Here is a 14880-nt window from a genome sequence, read left to right as displayed (position 1 = left end):
CAGGCAGCGCCGTACAGGGAAGGTCCCAGAAAGAAGAACGCAGGCGGTTAGGGTCTGCGGTCTGCACCCTGCGAGCCCCGCGCGAGAGAGATACCCCGGAACCGGTGTGGGCGGGTGGGGACCGGGACCAAGGGTCAGATGGCAGCCCCGGGCGGCCGCTCAAGTTTCCAGGCTCCTGGGCTGCAGCGGGGGGTGGAGGCGGGCGCTTCCGACTCCCAATCGGGTGCACGTGGCTCTCCGGGTGGGATTCCGGCTCCGTGCAAAGGCTGGGGAGAGTCCTGTCTGTCTGTGTGGGCAGGGGCTCTGACCAGCTGCACGGAGGGTGGAGGCGCAAGGCTGAGGTCAGGAGGTGGGCTCCACACCCTCTGTTCTCCACAGCGGAGCCATCTCTACACCAGGTTGTCCGCCTAACTTACCTCCTAATCTCCTTGTCTTCACTTGGGCATAACGCGTAGTCGTCCCACACAGGCACAGGACTCAGTAAATCTATTGCGGTAAATCTATCGACAGACAGCCCTCACTCTTGCAAATGAAAAAGGACTCTAGCCGAAGCCCCTTTGCCTCAGTGGATAGGATCAAATCCTATATCAAATTTTAAAAAAATACCATGGAGACAATTTTCTGAGACAACCTGGGACAGGAGAAATCACATTGGAAAGAGCATAGGCCTGCGGACTGAAATGTCCCAGGTTCGATTCCGGTCAAGGGCATGTACCTTGGTTGTGGGCACATCATCAATGTTTCTAACTCTCTATCCCTCTCTATTCCTGTAAAAAGAAAAAAAAAAAAATCAATAAAATATATTTTAAAAAAAGAAAAAGAACGCTAACAAGATAGGAAGACCTTTGGGTCAAGCCGACATGTTTAGGAAGGAAAAGGGGTAAAAACAGTGGACATTAGATGCCGTCCCACACTTCATTCCCGTAGTCGCCACTTTTCTGTTCCCACTGAGCCACTTATCATTCCTCATCCGTTGGGGCTGGAGCTCCCACGGGGCCTGGGACCGCGCCCAGCACACGAGGACTCCTCCTATGTCAGGCCAACTGTCCTAGTCACTCTCTTCCAAGGGTTCCTTCAACTCTCTTCCAAGGCGGAGGCTTGGTTAACTAGTTAGCATTTAAGGAACAGATCAGTTTGACCTACACCTCATACATAAAAATGAATGGATGAAATAATTAGATGTAGAAAAGAAAACTAGGAAGGTAAAACAGAATCAAATCCTATATCAAATTTTTAAAAAAAATACTACAGAGAGAATTTTCTGAGACACCCCGGGACCCCTGGGACAGGGGAAATCACACTGGGAAGATGTGAGCCGCAAAAGAATGTTAAATTGCTTTATATGACAGTTGTGACTGAAGATTTAAAAACAAACAGATGGGCCGAAGCCGGTTTGGCTCAGTGGTAGAGCGTCGGTCTGCGGACTGAAAGGTCCCGGGTTCTATTCCGGTTAAGGGCATGTACATTGGTTGTGGGCACATCCCCTGTAGGGGGTGTGTAAGAGGCAGCTGGTCGATGTTTCTCTCATTGATGTTTCTAGCTCTCTAGCTCTCTCTCCCTTCCTCTCTGTAAAAAATCAATAAAATATATTTTAAAAAAAACAACAGATGGGGGAAATATTCATGGTAAATCTGAGAAAGGGTTAAAATTTCTAGTATATGTACAGTCCATGAAAAGAAACAAAATAAGTACTGAGATAACCTCCCAAAAGTAAACTGCACAAGTGGCATGAACTGGCATTTCCCAATAGAATAAGGAAAGTAGATATAAAAAATGTATTAAAATGAGAAAAAATATTAAATTAACAAAAATCAAGGCTGTATCAAATGCCAGTGACAGTGGTGAAATTAGAACTGTCATATTTCACTGGCATCATTATAAATTGGTACAAACCAACTGGAAAACAATTTTGTTGTAATTTTTAAGAGCCAGGCAAGATTCATTGCTTCTTACTTTGTTTTCCCTAGAAAACTTCCAGAAAAATCAAGCTAGGAAGAGCATTGAAAATACTAAGGAGAAAAATACTATATGCAGTAAAAGTTCATAACATTTGAAGAATGAACATTTGTAAGCAGCATAAATGTCTAATGATAGGTGAATGGTTCAATAACATGTCATAGTCATAGAATGAAACATTGTGCATCTTTAAAATTACAAGCATCAGACAAATTTGGCACATGGAAGATTTATTTGATATGAGGTACAGTGAGAAAAGGTCAGGATACAGCAAGTACAAATAGAACATGTATGTAAAAATGTATGCACAAATCTACTGTCCACTTAAAAAATGATGAAGATGGTAAATTTAGGTTGTGTGTTTTATACCACAATGAGAAAGTAGATGTATATGAGAATAAAATTAGAAGATAATATATTTTTAAAAACCCTAGCTTTCCTGTGGTGGTAGAGAAATTATAAATCATTGTTTTTACTTGTATTTTTTTACTTTTTGGAAAAATATTTGATTGTGTTAACATCTAAAAATGTTTTGTATTTACAAGCAGTCTTGTCTTCCTGGCACTAAGGGCTGGATACCAAGAGGGGATGTCAGGTGACTAAGTTCATTGTCACACGAATGCCAACACCTCACTGACCAAGTAGGATGCTGTAATAAAAACCTGTTGGTATTTTTTTTTTTTCACTTTCCTGTAACATTTTTTTATTCATTTTATTCTAAGTCATAAGGGGGAAGAAAAACGAAAAGAAATAAACAAGAACAAACCTTTCAAATGTCGTTTTTTCCTTAGAACTTGGAAAAGAAATTATATTACATAATTTGGCAATTTCCTATTGCTACCACAATAACCCTTTGGGGACAGGGGAGGAGGTGCAGGAGGTCAGGGATCAAATCCTCAGGTGATTCACTTCACAAGAAGACGGTTCGTTGTAAACACCATTTGCTCAAATGCTAGAAAACCCGGTCCCTCTGTCACCTTTGCTCTTCCCTTTTTTAGGGACACGGGCCTTCCAGTAAGTGTACTTTCACTGATCTTTCTCAGAAGGTGATCCTGCGGGCTTCCGGTGGGGCTAGAAAAAGGAGAGTTTAAGGCGAAGGCCCCAGCGTTGACCGGAAATCAGTCATGTGTCAGGCACTGTTGTAGGCACTGGGGCACAGCAGTGAACAGAACAAAGACCTGCACCTGGTGGAGCTCACGTTCTGGAGGAGAAAGACAGACTATCACAACATGTGGTATTTATTTATTTTATTGATTTCAGAGAGGAAGGGAGATGGGGAGAGAGAGAGAGAAACATCCATGATGAGACAGAATCATTGATCGGCTGCCTCCAGCACACACCACACTGGGGATAGAGCCTGCAACCCAGTCCTATGTCCTGATTGGGAATTCAACCATGACCTCCTGGTTCATAAGTTGACCCTTAACCACTGAACCACGCAGGCCAGGCACAACGCATAGCATTTAGATAGTGATGTGCTCTATGAAGAAATTTGACGCAGGGAAGAGAAATAGGGAAGAGTGAGGGATGGGTCAAGCCAGGTTTCCTGAAGGCGGCAAGAGGGAGCCCTGAGAATATCTGGGAGTAGTCCAGGATGCAAAACAGTAAAATCAAGACCCCCTGGGGAGCGTGCCTGGCCATTCCAGAAAGCGTAGGAGGCTGGAGTGGAGTGAGGAAGGGCTGCATACCAAGAGGTGATGTTAGAAAGGCAAAGAGCCAGGTCATACAGGGCCATCTGGACTGTTGACTTTTACTCGAAGTGACGTTGGAAAACATTGCAGGCTTTTAAGCAGAAGTGTGACATGATCTGACTTAAGTTTTTATGGGATCACTTTGGGCCCTGTGTTAAGAATAGAAAAAGGCATTTGAGCCCTGGAAGCTGGGTCAAAGTTTCCAGGAAGTGAATGAGCAAAGGCTTTAAGGCCCCTCATGTACAACCCCCTAGCAATGTGGTCACATCATGAAAGACTAAAATAAAATTTGCAAAATTAGATATTTTGACCACAAATGGTTAAGACCACGGTCTCTTTTTATCCCAACTTCCCCTCAGTCCCTTCATGTCTGATAGTGCTGAAGTAGTTATGGGCATTCGGGGGCTCTTGAGAGAGAAGATTAATCAGAGATATCTATAATAATAAAAGTATAATATGCCAATTAGACCAGATGTCCTTCTGGATGAAGCTGGGGCTGCGAGGGAAGCCTGGATCCTGGGCGCCAGAGGGAAGCCAGTGCCAGCATGCTGGGGGAAGGCAGGCCTACTCTTGCACGAATTTCTACTCTTGCACGAATTTCATGCATCAGGCCTCTAATATGCAAATTGACCAAACTGCAAACAACCCGTTGCTATGATGCACACTGACCACCAGGGGCAGATGCTCAACAAAGGAGCTGCCCCCTGGTGGTCAGTGTGCTCCCACAGGGGGAGTGCTGCTCAGCCAGAAGCCGTGAGCCCAGCTTTTGGGGCCTGATCGCCCGGCCGGTAGCCCCACACACAGAGGGCAACTGGCAGGAGCAGGGCCCCAAGAAGCCAGGCTCACAGCTGGCGATGACAGGAGCCTCTCCTACCTCTGCAGCAGCACTAAGGATGTCCAACTGACAGGCTCAGGCCTGCTCCCCGCAGGCTCCAGGACTGCAAGAGGGTGCAGGCCGGCTGAGGGCCCCCCGCCCCCATGCACAAATTTTGTGCACTGGGCTTCTAGTTTTTATATATATTGCCCATTGTGCTACCTCCCATGACAAAGAACCTTGCCCTAAGACATGAACACTCCCCTGCTCCCTGGCACCAAACCTATGAGGACTACAGAGGAGAAAGGTTTGAAATGTACAGCGTCAGAAGCTTATCGGGAAAGTCTTCTGATCATCACACGTGCACAATGACAAGCAGAGGATTTAGTTGTTGTTTACAACTAAATCCTCTTGTCTTGTCAAAGCAGCATTTTCACTTGCCAGGAATGAAATTTAAAAATTCAGCTTATCCCATTATAAGTAAACCACAAGGGAGTTTTACTTTCTTACTGGGAGTGGCAAATTTGATAAAGCCTGAATATGACATTTCTGCTGCTGTTAGAAAATAGGTTCTGGAACATTTTTAATATCATAAAAGTTAGAAAGTTACAGGCTCCTGATTTGTTTGTACATGAAGGGAACCATCCTTTGTGACTTCTAAATACATTAATATATTTTAAAACTGAGAGAAAACTATGTAAAATTAATGAAATGTAAAAAGAGCAGTTAAATATCATTTAATAGTTATTATTAATAAATAGAAAAAATATGTGTAATTTAATATAAAAGAGCAAAAATATAAGCAATTAAAATAATAGAAAAATTTGACATCAATAAGCAAATTGTAAAAAGAAATTTCAGACTAGTGTCAGTTTTCTAATTTGTAGAAAATTTGTAACAATAATTCATTTAGAAGTCAAGATTAATGTCAAATAAAAGCAACAAACAGACTATTGTATTATCTGATTATCCAATAATGAGGCAGAGTGGATCATATAAACACAACAGAAAAACATTCACAATTCTTGCTGCTCTCATCTGAAGTGTTGACATTAATGAGGACAATATGCCACTACAATGAGGTCATTGGTAATAAATTGGTTAGCAAATTGGCTAATGAGTGTCATTAATTCTAAGAATATTTCAAATGAATCATTGGGAAAGAAAACCGAACTTCCCTGAAATATTACAATTCATACATTAAAAAACTTGGAGGTTTTTCCAAATCTGACAACAATTCTGAAAAACTACATGACATCACCAAGAATATGTTGTGAAGCTGAAAAAAATTATCTCAATTATTTTTAAATTGAATTTTTATCTACCACGTGGAAAGACTGAATTATCTTTCTGGTCTATATAAAAAATCTATTACAGCCGAGCCTGGTTTGGCTCAGTGGAAAGAGCATTGGCCTGTGGACTGAAAGGTCCCAGGTTCAATTCCGGTCAAGGGCATGTACTTTGGTTGTGGGCATATCCCCAGTAGGGGGTGTGCAAGAGACAGCTGATCAATGTCTCTCTCTCATCGATGTTTCTAGCTCTCTATCTCTCTCTCTTCCTCTCTGTAAAAAAAATCAATAAAATATATCTTTAAAAAAATGTATTACAGAATCATTGTCTTATGCAACTCAGAAGTGTAACAAGAAAATATTATAGAGGTAACTAATATAAATATGGTATTTTCTTGATTTTTCTGATGTTTTTAGTGTTGTCAGTTTTTCTAATTTGTAATTTGTTGTACCTTTTTTTTTTTAATGAAAAAAATTACTTTCCTAATTCTAGCCCTGTTCAATAGTTAGTGATATTGTGGTAGGGAAAGCAGCTATGTAAAATTAATGAAATGTAAAAAGAGCAGTTAAATATAATTTAAAAGTTAATATTAACAAACAGAATAAGTGTAATTTAATATAAAAGAGCAAAAATATGAGCAATTAAAATCAATAGAAAAGTTGTGACATCAATAAGCAAATTGTAAAAAGAAATTTCTGATTATACTAGAAACAATAATTCATTTATTGTTTGGCACCTATGCGTCATCTAGGTAGCTCTATAACCTTTAATATTTTTATGATTCTTAGTCATACGTGGTATTAAAATCTAGAATTGATTAAAAATCATATAGAAGAAAAAGACTCATTACCCAGTCACACACAGAGATAACTGCTAATATTTTGGCATGTTGTGCTGGTTTATTTTATGTGTCAACCTCACTGGGAGAAGGGACACCCAGAGAGCTGGTAACACATTATTTCTGGGCGTGTCTGTGAGGGTGTTTCTGGAAGAGATTAGCCTTTTATTCTGTAGAGAAAGGAAAGAAAATGATCCTCACCCACTGAGTTGGCCTCACCCAATTCACGGAAGGCCCAAAAAAAACCAAAAAGGGAGCCCCTGGCTCAGGCCTCTGGACTCAGACGGAATTATACCATCAGCTGTCAGACGGCTGACTGAGGGACCCCTCAGCTTCTATAATCATGTGAGCCAGTACCTCTAATAAATCCATAGATAGATAGATGATTGATTGATTGATAGATAGATAGATAGATAGATAGATAGATATCATATTGGTTCTGTTTCTCTGGCGAACACTGACTTATACAAGTTTCTTTTCCACATTTTTAATGCAAGTATATATACACATTTATATATTTATATGCATGAAATCATACTCTAGTGTGCTTTTTCACTTAAAATATCATATAAACCTCTTTCCATGACAGTAAATATGCATCTATATTATCATTTTAAATATGCCCTAGCCAATTTGGCTCAGTGGATAGAGCATTACCAGCCTGCAGACTGAAAGGTCCCAGGTTTGATTCCAATCAAGGGGCATATGCCAGGTTGCAGGCTAGATCCCCAGTGGAGGGTGTGCAGAAGGCAGTCGATCAATGATTCTCATCATTGATGTTTCTCTCTCTCTCTCTCCCCCTTCCTCTCTGAAATATATATATATATATATATATATATATATATATATATATATATATATATAGTATTCCAATGAAGAGCTACACAATAGCTGATCTAAGTATCTATTATTTTGCTGTTTTCAATTTTTCCATATGTGTAGGCAACATTGTTAATATCCTTGTATTTGGTAGCAGAGGCTGCCATAACAAAGTACCAAAGACTGGGTGGTTGCTTATGTGAGAAATTTCTGACAGTTCTTTAAGCTGGAAAGTTCAAGATCAAGGTGACCACCAATTTGGTTTCTGATGAAGGCTCTCTTCCTGGCTTGTAGGTGGTCACCTTCTCACTGTGTCCTCATGTGGGGGTGAGAGAGAGATCTCTCTTAGTCTTCTTATGAGGCCCATTCTATTGGACTAGGGCCCCACTCTATGACCTCATTTGCCTTTAGGTCTTAAAGACCCTATCTCCAGGTATAGTCACATCTAGGGTTAAGGTTTCAGCGTATAAATTTGTGGAGAGGACACAGTTCAGTCCATAGCAATTATTGTACCCTTACATGTCTGTACTTGTCTGATTGTGGCCTTAGGTTTAATTCCTAGTAGTGGAATTGCTACTCAAAAGGAATATATATATTCTCAAAGTATTTGACACATATTTCAAAATGGCCTTCCAATTAATAGACCTGTTAGCAGTGTATGAAAATCTTACTAGCCAATTAGGGAACACAATTGAGATTACAATTTTAGGATTACAGTTCAAGGTCAGAAGGATTGAACTTGTTTCTTGGGTCATTTGTTGGATTCCTGATAAAAATGCGGGAAGAAAAGAGGAACAGATAAATATAAGATGAGGACCTGCCTAAAACAACATATCAAGGGTTGTTTTTAGCAACTTCCCTTCTAGAAACATCTACTCTCTTTAGCTGTCTCCCTGGTGCCCAGGATTCCCCAAGGAATGGGCAACCCAAGAACTCTGGGCTTTACAGCCAACTTCAAAACACGTCACGTTTCCTCCATCCGAACTTGCCACTCCTCAGCCTTTCTCTCCCCCGGCTCTTACAGGAAAGATAAAGACCATGAGTTAAGACCATTGATTTTTTACAGAGAGGAGGGGAGAGGGATAGAGAGTTAAAAACATTGATGAGAGAGAAACATCGATCAGTTGCCTCCTGCACACTCCCCACTGGGGATGTGCCCGCAACCAATGTACATACCCTTGGCCGGAATCGAACCTGGGACCTTTCAGTCCACAGGCCGATGCTCTATCCACTGAGCCAACCGGTTTCGGGAAAGGTATTTGTATTTTATTTTTTATTTATTTATTTTTTAAAAATATATATTTTATTGATTTTTTACAGAGAGGAAGGGAGAGAGATAGAGAGCTAGAAACGTCGATGAGAGAGAAACATCGACCAGCTGCCTCTTGCACACCCCCCACCGGAGATGTGCCCACAATCAATGTACGTGCCCTTGACTGGAATCGAACCCGGGACCTTTCAGTCCACAGACCGACGCTCTACTGCTGAGCCAAACCGGTTTTGGCAGGCATTTGCATTTTAAAAGGAAAAAGTATTAATGATGCATTTACACAAAAGATATAGGAGGCAAGCATTACAGGTAAACTGGGTGATCATCACTTCCAATTCTAGTCACTTGTTTGGTGTGTGTCTATCCAGTTCTTACCTATATTAGTGGCCTAGTCTTCATCTACACATCTGTCTCCCCTACAAGTTTAGAAACCCCATGAGGGCAAAATCAATGTCTCATTCATCGCTTTGTCTCCATTCCCCAACCCAGGGTCTCATTGAATAACCAGCACTAGCAATGAGGGCACTGAAGTGTGGAGACCTTAACAAACTTGCCCAGGTTACCCAGAAAAATGGCAGAGTCTGCATTCAAACTCAGGAAGAGCATGCACTGACTAAAGTTTGAAAGCTAACTATATAATGAACATTCACATTGGGACCAGTGACATTTGGATAGAAGAGTTTCGCTCTAAGAAGTCCAGCACAAACCATCAAGGCAGAAGTGAGCACACTTAATGACTTACAGAAGAATCCAAGTAGCATACTATACACCCACAGAAAAATAGGTAATTCATTTTTCTTCTTACCCCCCCCCCCTTCAATTTTGTTTTCTCTGGAAAGACAGCTAATACGGTAATAGTATTTTAACTAGTTGTGGAATGCTAGTATCTAGTGCAGCTCTAAATTGTGGTATACCACAGGAATTTTAATAGCCTAGTATCCAAAGTGATTGCTCATTATTCTCTTTAAAACAAGAAATAAGACACTGGTCATTTGTGACTCACTTTAAAAAAATAAGTTTACTCATTTCCTATTGGACTTGCCACCACTTACAACTAATTTGTAATCTCCTTGGAGGATTATCCAACGTTTTGTTGTGTCTGGCACAGAGTTGGGCTCACGACGCTGGTGACACATCTCCTGAGTGAGTTAACTATGAAGGACTTGCACTGGCTTGGCTATAGATCTCCGACTTAGAAGGAGATCAGCAGCTTTGGTATTCCCCCAGGCACTCCTTTGGTATTCCTTCAAGATATCTCTTCAGCCGTCTGTGCTCTTGGCTTGGGTAGGGCAGAAAGAGTCTTCTATTTAAGTAAGAAGGTGGCCTAAAATGTGCTCATCAGACCCGAGATACACAAAATTAGATGAACCTTTATTCCCAGTTCCTTATACTCTGTCATCATTGGCCCATAAATGGACTTCCTATAATTACTTATTACTTATTTGCTCATTAGTAATATAACAAACATCTCTAAAGCCATCCCCTGTCTAACCCAAGAATCAGAACATTGACAAACCCTTTCATTCACTTGTATGCTCCTCCTGATTCCATCCACACTTTAAATGTTGTGTTTATCATTTTGTTGTCTTTTTTTTTCTACTTTTTTTTTTTTTTCAATTACAGTGGACAATTTAACATTATATTAGTTTTAGGTGTTGTTGCTTTCTTTTAATTGAACTTTTTTTTATTTTAGATATTTGTAGATTCACATTGCAATGAGATCCCATCTGCCCTTCACCCAGTTTCCCTCAGAAGTTAATATCGTGCAAAACTTATAATTCAGTATCACGACCAGATGTTGACATTGATACAGTCAAAATACAGAGCAGTTCTATCACCACAAGGATCACTCTGTCACCAGTACCTTTTGCAGTCACAACCATGTTCTCCTGTGCTTGGCTCACCCACTGCTTAATCCCTGGCACTGCTATTCTGTTCTCCATTTCTACTATTCTGTCATTTCAAGAATGTCATATAAATGTAGTCAGTCATACAGTACATAATCTTCTGAGATTGACTTTTTTTTTCTTTCAATTAACATAATTCCCTGGAAGTTCATCCAGGTTGTTGCTGGTTCAATAGCTCATTTTTGTTGTTGCTGCTGAACAGTAATATTCCATGGCGTGGAAGTACCATAGTCGGTTTAACCGTTTACCCACTGACAGGCATCCGGGTTGTTTCCAGTTGTTGGCGATTATGAATAAAACTGCTATAAGCATTCGTGTGAACCTGAGTCTTCATTTCTCTGGGGAAATTCCCAAAAGCGCAGTTGCTGGGTCATATAGCAGCTGAACGTTTAGTTTTTAAAGAAATCACCAAAGTGTTTGCCGGAGTGGCTGAACCATTTTAAATTCTCAGTGTCTGAGTGATACTGTGCTGTGGCATGCTCTTCAGCATTCGGTTTTGTCACTATATTTTATCTGAGCCGTTCTGATAGGTGTGTAATATCTCATTGTGGTTTTATTTTGGATTCCCCTAATGACTAATGATGTTGAACATCTTTTCATGTGTTTGTCACCTGTGTATGCTCTTTGGTGAAATCTTTTATTTATTTTATAATTGACTTTCTTGCTATCCTGTTGTTGAGTTTTGTATAGCTATACACACAAAAAGAAATCTTGCTGGGATTTTTGGCAGGCGTTGCATTAAACCTATATATGACTTCGGGGAGAACTGACATCTTAGCTGAGTCTTCCAATCCATGAGTATAGTGTGTCTCGCCATTAGTTTAGATTTTTACTTCTCTCATGCACATTTTGTAGCTTTTAGCATATAAGTCTGAACATGTTTTGTTAAGACTATCTCTTCATTTTTAGTGATTATAAATAGTATTATTTTGTAATATACATTTTTATTATTTAAAGTCTTACATATGTCTTCTTTCCCCCTCCCCCATGACTTTCTTCCCCCACCACTCCCACCCCCAAGGGCAAGCCCCCATGGCCCCAGTGTCCGCGTCCATTGGTTATGCTAATATGCATGCATACAAGTCGTTTGATTGATCTCTATCCCCCATCTCCTACCCCTTGTCTCTGAATCTATTTTTGTTCATTAGTTTATGTTGATCTTTATATCCCACATATGAGTGAGATCATGCGATATTTATCTTTCTATGACTGGCTTATTTCACTTAGCATGATGTTGGTGTCCATGTGTTCATTTGATTTTCGTAGGCTTATTTGTGTCCTGTGATTTGCTGAACTCACATATTAGTTTTAGGAATTTTTGGTAGATTCCTTGGGATTTCCTATGTGGACAATCACGTCATCTGCAAATAAGAATAGTTTCATGTAGTCTTTTCTGATTTGTATAGCTTTATTTTCTTCCTGACACTGACTAGAATTTCTAGCACTATATTGAGTAAGAGCTGTGAGAACAAATCTTCTTGCCTTGTGTTTTGAGGGGAAACATTCAGTCTTTCATAATTATATATAATGTTGGCTGTAGTTTTGTGTGTGGGTGGGTGTACGTGTTTGTGTATGTGCACATGTATGCTTTTTACCAAATTGAAGAAGTTCCCCCTTTATTCCTATTTTTCTGGGAGTTTTTACCATGAATCATTATTGAATTTTGTGAAATACATTTTCTGCATCAATGGATATGATAGTGTGACTTTTCTTTTTTTTTTTAGTCTATTAATGTGGTGGGTTATGTTGACTGACTTTCAATTGTTAAACCTTATTTTATCCTTGGAATAAACTCTATTTGATCATGATGTACAATTCTTTTTCTATATTATTGAGTTATATTTGCTAATACTTTGCTAGGTGTTTTTTTTTTTTCTATAAAGGATATTGCTCTGTATTTTTATTTATTTTGTACTGAATTTGTCTGGTTGTGGTATCAGTGTAATACTAGCTTCATAAAATGAAATGGGAAATGTCTGCTGTTCTGTTTTCTGGAAGGGATCACATAGAACTGGAGTAATTCTGCTTTAAAAATTTAGTAGAATTATTCAGTGAAATCATCTGGAGATTTCTTTTTCGGGAATTTTAAAATTATGAAGGAAGCCCTAGCTAGTTTGGCTCAGTGGGTAGAGCGTCGGCCTATAAACTGAAGGGTCAGAGTTTGATTTTGGTCAAGGGCACATGCCTGGGTTGTGGGTTTGGTCCCCAGTACAGGGTGTGCAAGAAGTAGCCAATCAATGATTCTCTCTCATCACTGATGTTTCCCTCTCTCTCTCCCTCTCCCTTCCCCTCTGAAATCAATAAAAATACATATTTTAAACATATTTATTATTCTCCTTTTCTCTTTGCTTTGGACTTATTTTGCTCTTTTCTGACTTCATGAGGTCTTCCCACTTCCATTCCATTGAAGGCATTTTTTTCCCATCTCCCTCGAAGTTTCCTATTTGATTCATGAATTATTAGGAAGAGTGTTTAGTCTAAGTGTTTGAAGATTTTCCTATTACTGATTTCAAGTTTGATTTCAATGTGGTCAGAGAATATACTCTGTATAATTCTAATTCTTTTTAATTTGATGAAGTTTGTTTTGTGGCCCAGGATATATCTATATTACTAAATGTTTCATGGGCACTTGAAATGAATGTGTATTCTGCTGTTGTTGGGAGGAGTGTTCTGTAAATATCTATCTGGGCACATTGGTTGATGCTGCTGTTGAGTTTTACAGCCTTGCTGATTTGTGTCCCCTAGTTTCATCAATTGTTGTCAGATATCTTAATTTTTGCCTGTCTGGCAAATGGAAAATTTTCTTATTGTGTTGCATTTCCCCGAGTTCTATTAAGATTGAGAATCAAATTAAATATTTTCCTTCCTCCTTAATTACACTTTAAAAAACATGTCATTGAGACTTTACCAATTATTCAAACCTATTGCTTTTTTTCCTCTTTGTTTTGTTGTTGTTTTGTTTTATTTTTACATATGTAGTGACTCCTGTTGGTGCATCTGAATAGAGAAAGCAAGAATATGTCTGCATAATTCTCCTTGTATATCTCTAGCTGGCACATTGCCACAGCCATTAGATACATACTTAGGTCAAAAACCTCCCAAGACTCCTCATTAATACAGTCCTAAGCCTTAGCCTACCATTGAAAGCCCGTATGATGCACTTCTGATTTAAAGGTGATTAAATGTAAAACACACACACACTAATCCAGCTATGTCATCCCCTAGCTAAATTGGTCCCTGCCTCCCCACTTTTGCACATACCATTCCCTCTGAGCAGAATGTCCTTTGTCAACCAAAGTCCTACGAATGCGTTAAATGTGGCTCACATGCTCCCTCTATGGAAACTTTCTTGATCATTCCAACTGGAAGTGCCTCTTTCCATTGTCCTCTAACAGCTGTTACATGATCTGCATGGCTTGGGTACTAAGTCACACATCTGGGAAAACTACTGGCTGGCCTGTGGGCAGTAATCCAGACCAGGACTGCTTCCTGGCTGGTAGGCAAAGTGCCTCTCCTTCACTCATAGCCTAGCTCACACAGTGAACATTATTAAAATTCCATCTCAAATAATCAACTTCACCAAAGGTGGCCTATTAGGCAAACCCCAATTTGTTGAGCAGAAACATCACCTATGCAACAAATTTAGGAGAATGAATTATTTAGAACATTGGTAGACTCATGCTTAGAGTGATTTCTATATACATGTCAACTGATGGTGGGAAATGAAGACTAAATAGTAAAAATGCAATTTTAAATTTTGACTTGTGTTGTGGTGAGTGGAAGTGGGCCACACTCCCCTGAGGTTTGGATTTTGTTTCTTTAAGCTAGGTAACAGCTTCAGTAGGCTCCATAATGAAAAGGACTTCACAAAACAACTCTAGATAATGCCCTATGTTATTTTAAAAGTAAATTCCAGGCAAATTTCACACAACCTATCTATATAAAAGTAGCTATGAATTTTTATGTCTCATATGAATACAATTTCATATACCAGGCAATTCCAGTCTTCATAAAAAACTGAAGGAGGCCTTAGCCAGTTTGGCTCAGTGGATAAAGCATCAGCCTGTGGAACAAAAGGTCCCAGGTTCAATTCCAGACAAGGGCATATACGTTGGTTGCAGGCTCCTCCCCAGCGCAGGGCCCTGGTCAGGGCTCCTGCAGGAGGCAACCAATTGATGTGTTTCTCCCACATCAATGTTTCTCTCTGTCTTTCCCATTCTCTCTAAAAATCAATGGAAAAATATCGCTGGGTGAGGATTAACAAAAACAAACAAAAAATAAATAAAGGCCGAAAC

General features: G+C 39.7%; 1 protein-coding gene across 1 annotated transcript in view; it reads right to left on the bottom strand.

Annotated features, from left to right (window-relative positions):
* Positions 1-2174: 2174 nt before the first annotated feature.
* The window catches only part of NSL1 (NSL1 component of MIS12 kinetochore complex), a 45253-nt gene continuing 32547 nt past the window's right edge, over positions 2175-14880 (bottom strand). Inside the window, exon 8 of the mRNA XM_084865569.1 lies at positions 2175-3157. The gene's annotated coding sequence lies outside the window, so the exon portion shown is untranslated. The remainder of the gene's footprint in view (positions 3158-14880) is intronic.

This window comes from Pipistrellus hanaki (assembly GCF_964339955.1).
Source record: "Pipistrellus hanaki genome assembly, chromosome: 18".
NCBI classification, from domain to species: domain Eukaryota; kingdom Metazoa; phylum Chordata; class Mammalia; order Chiroptera; family Vespertilionidae; genus Pipistrellus; species Pipistrellus hanaki.
Note: the sequence above shows the minus strand (reverse complement) of the source record. Positions and strands in the feature narration are given on the sequence as shown.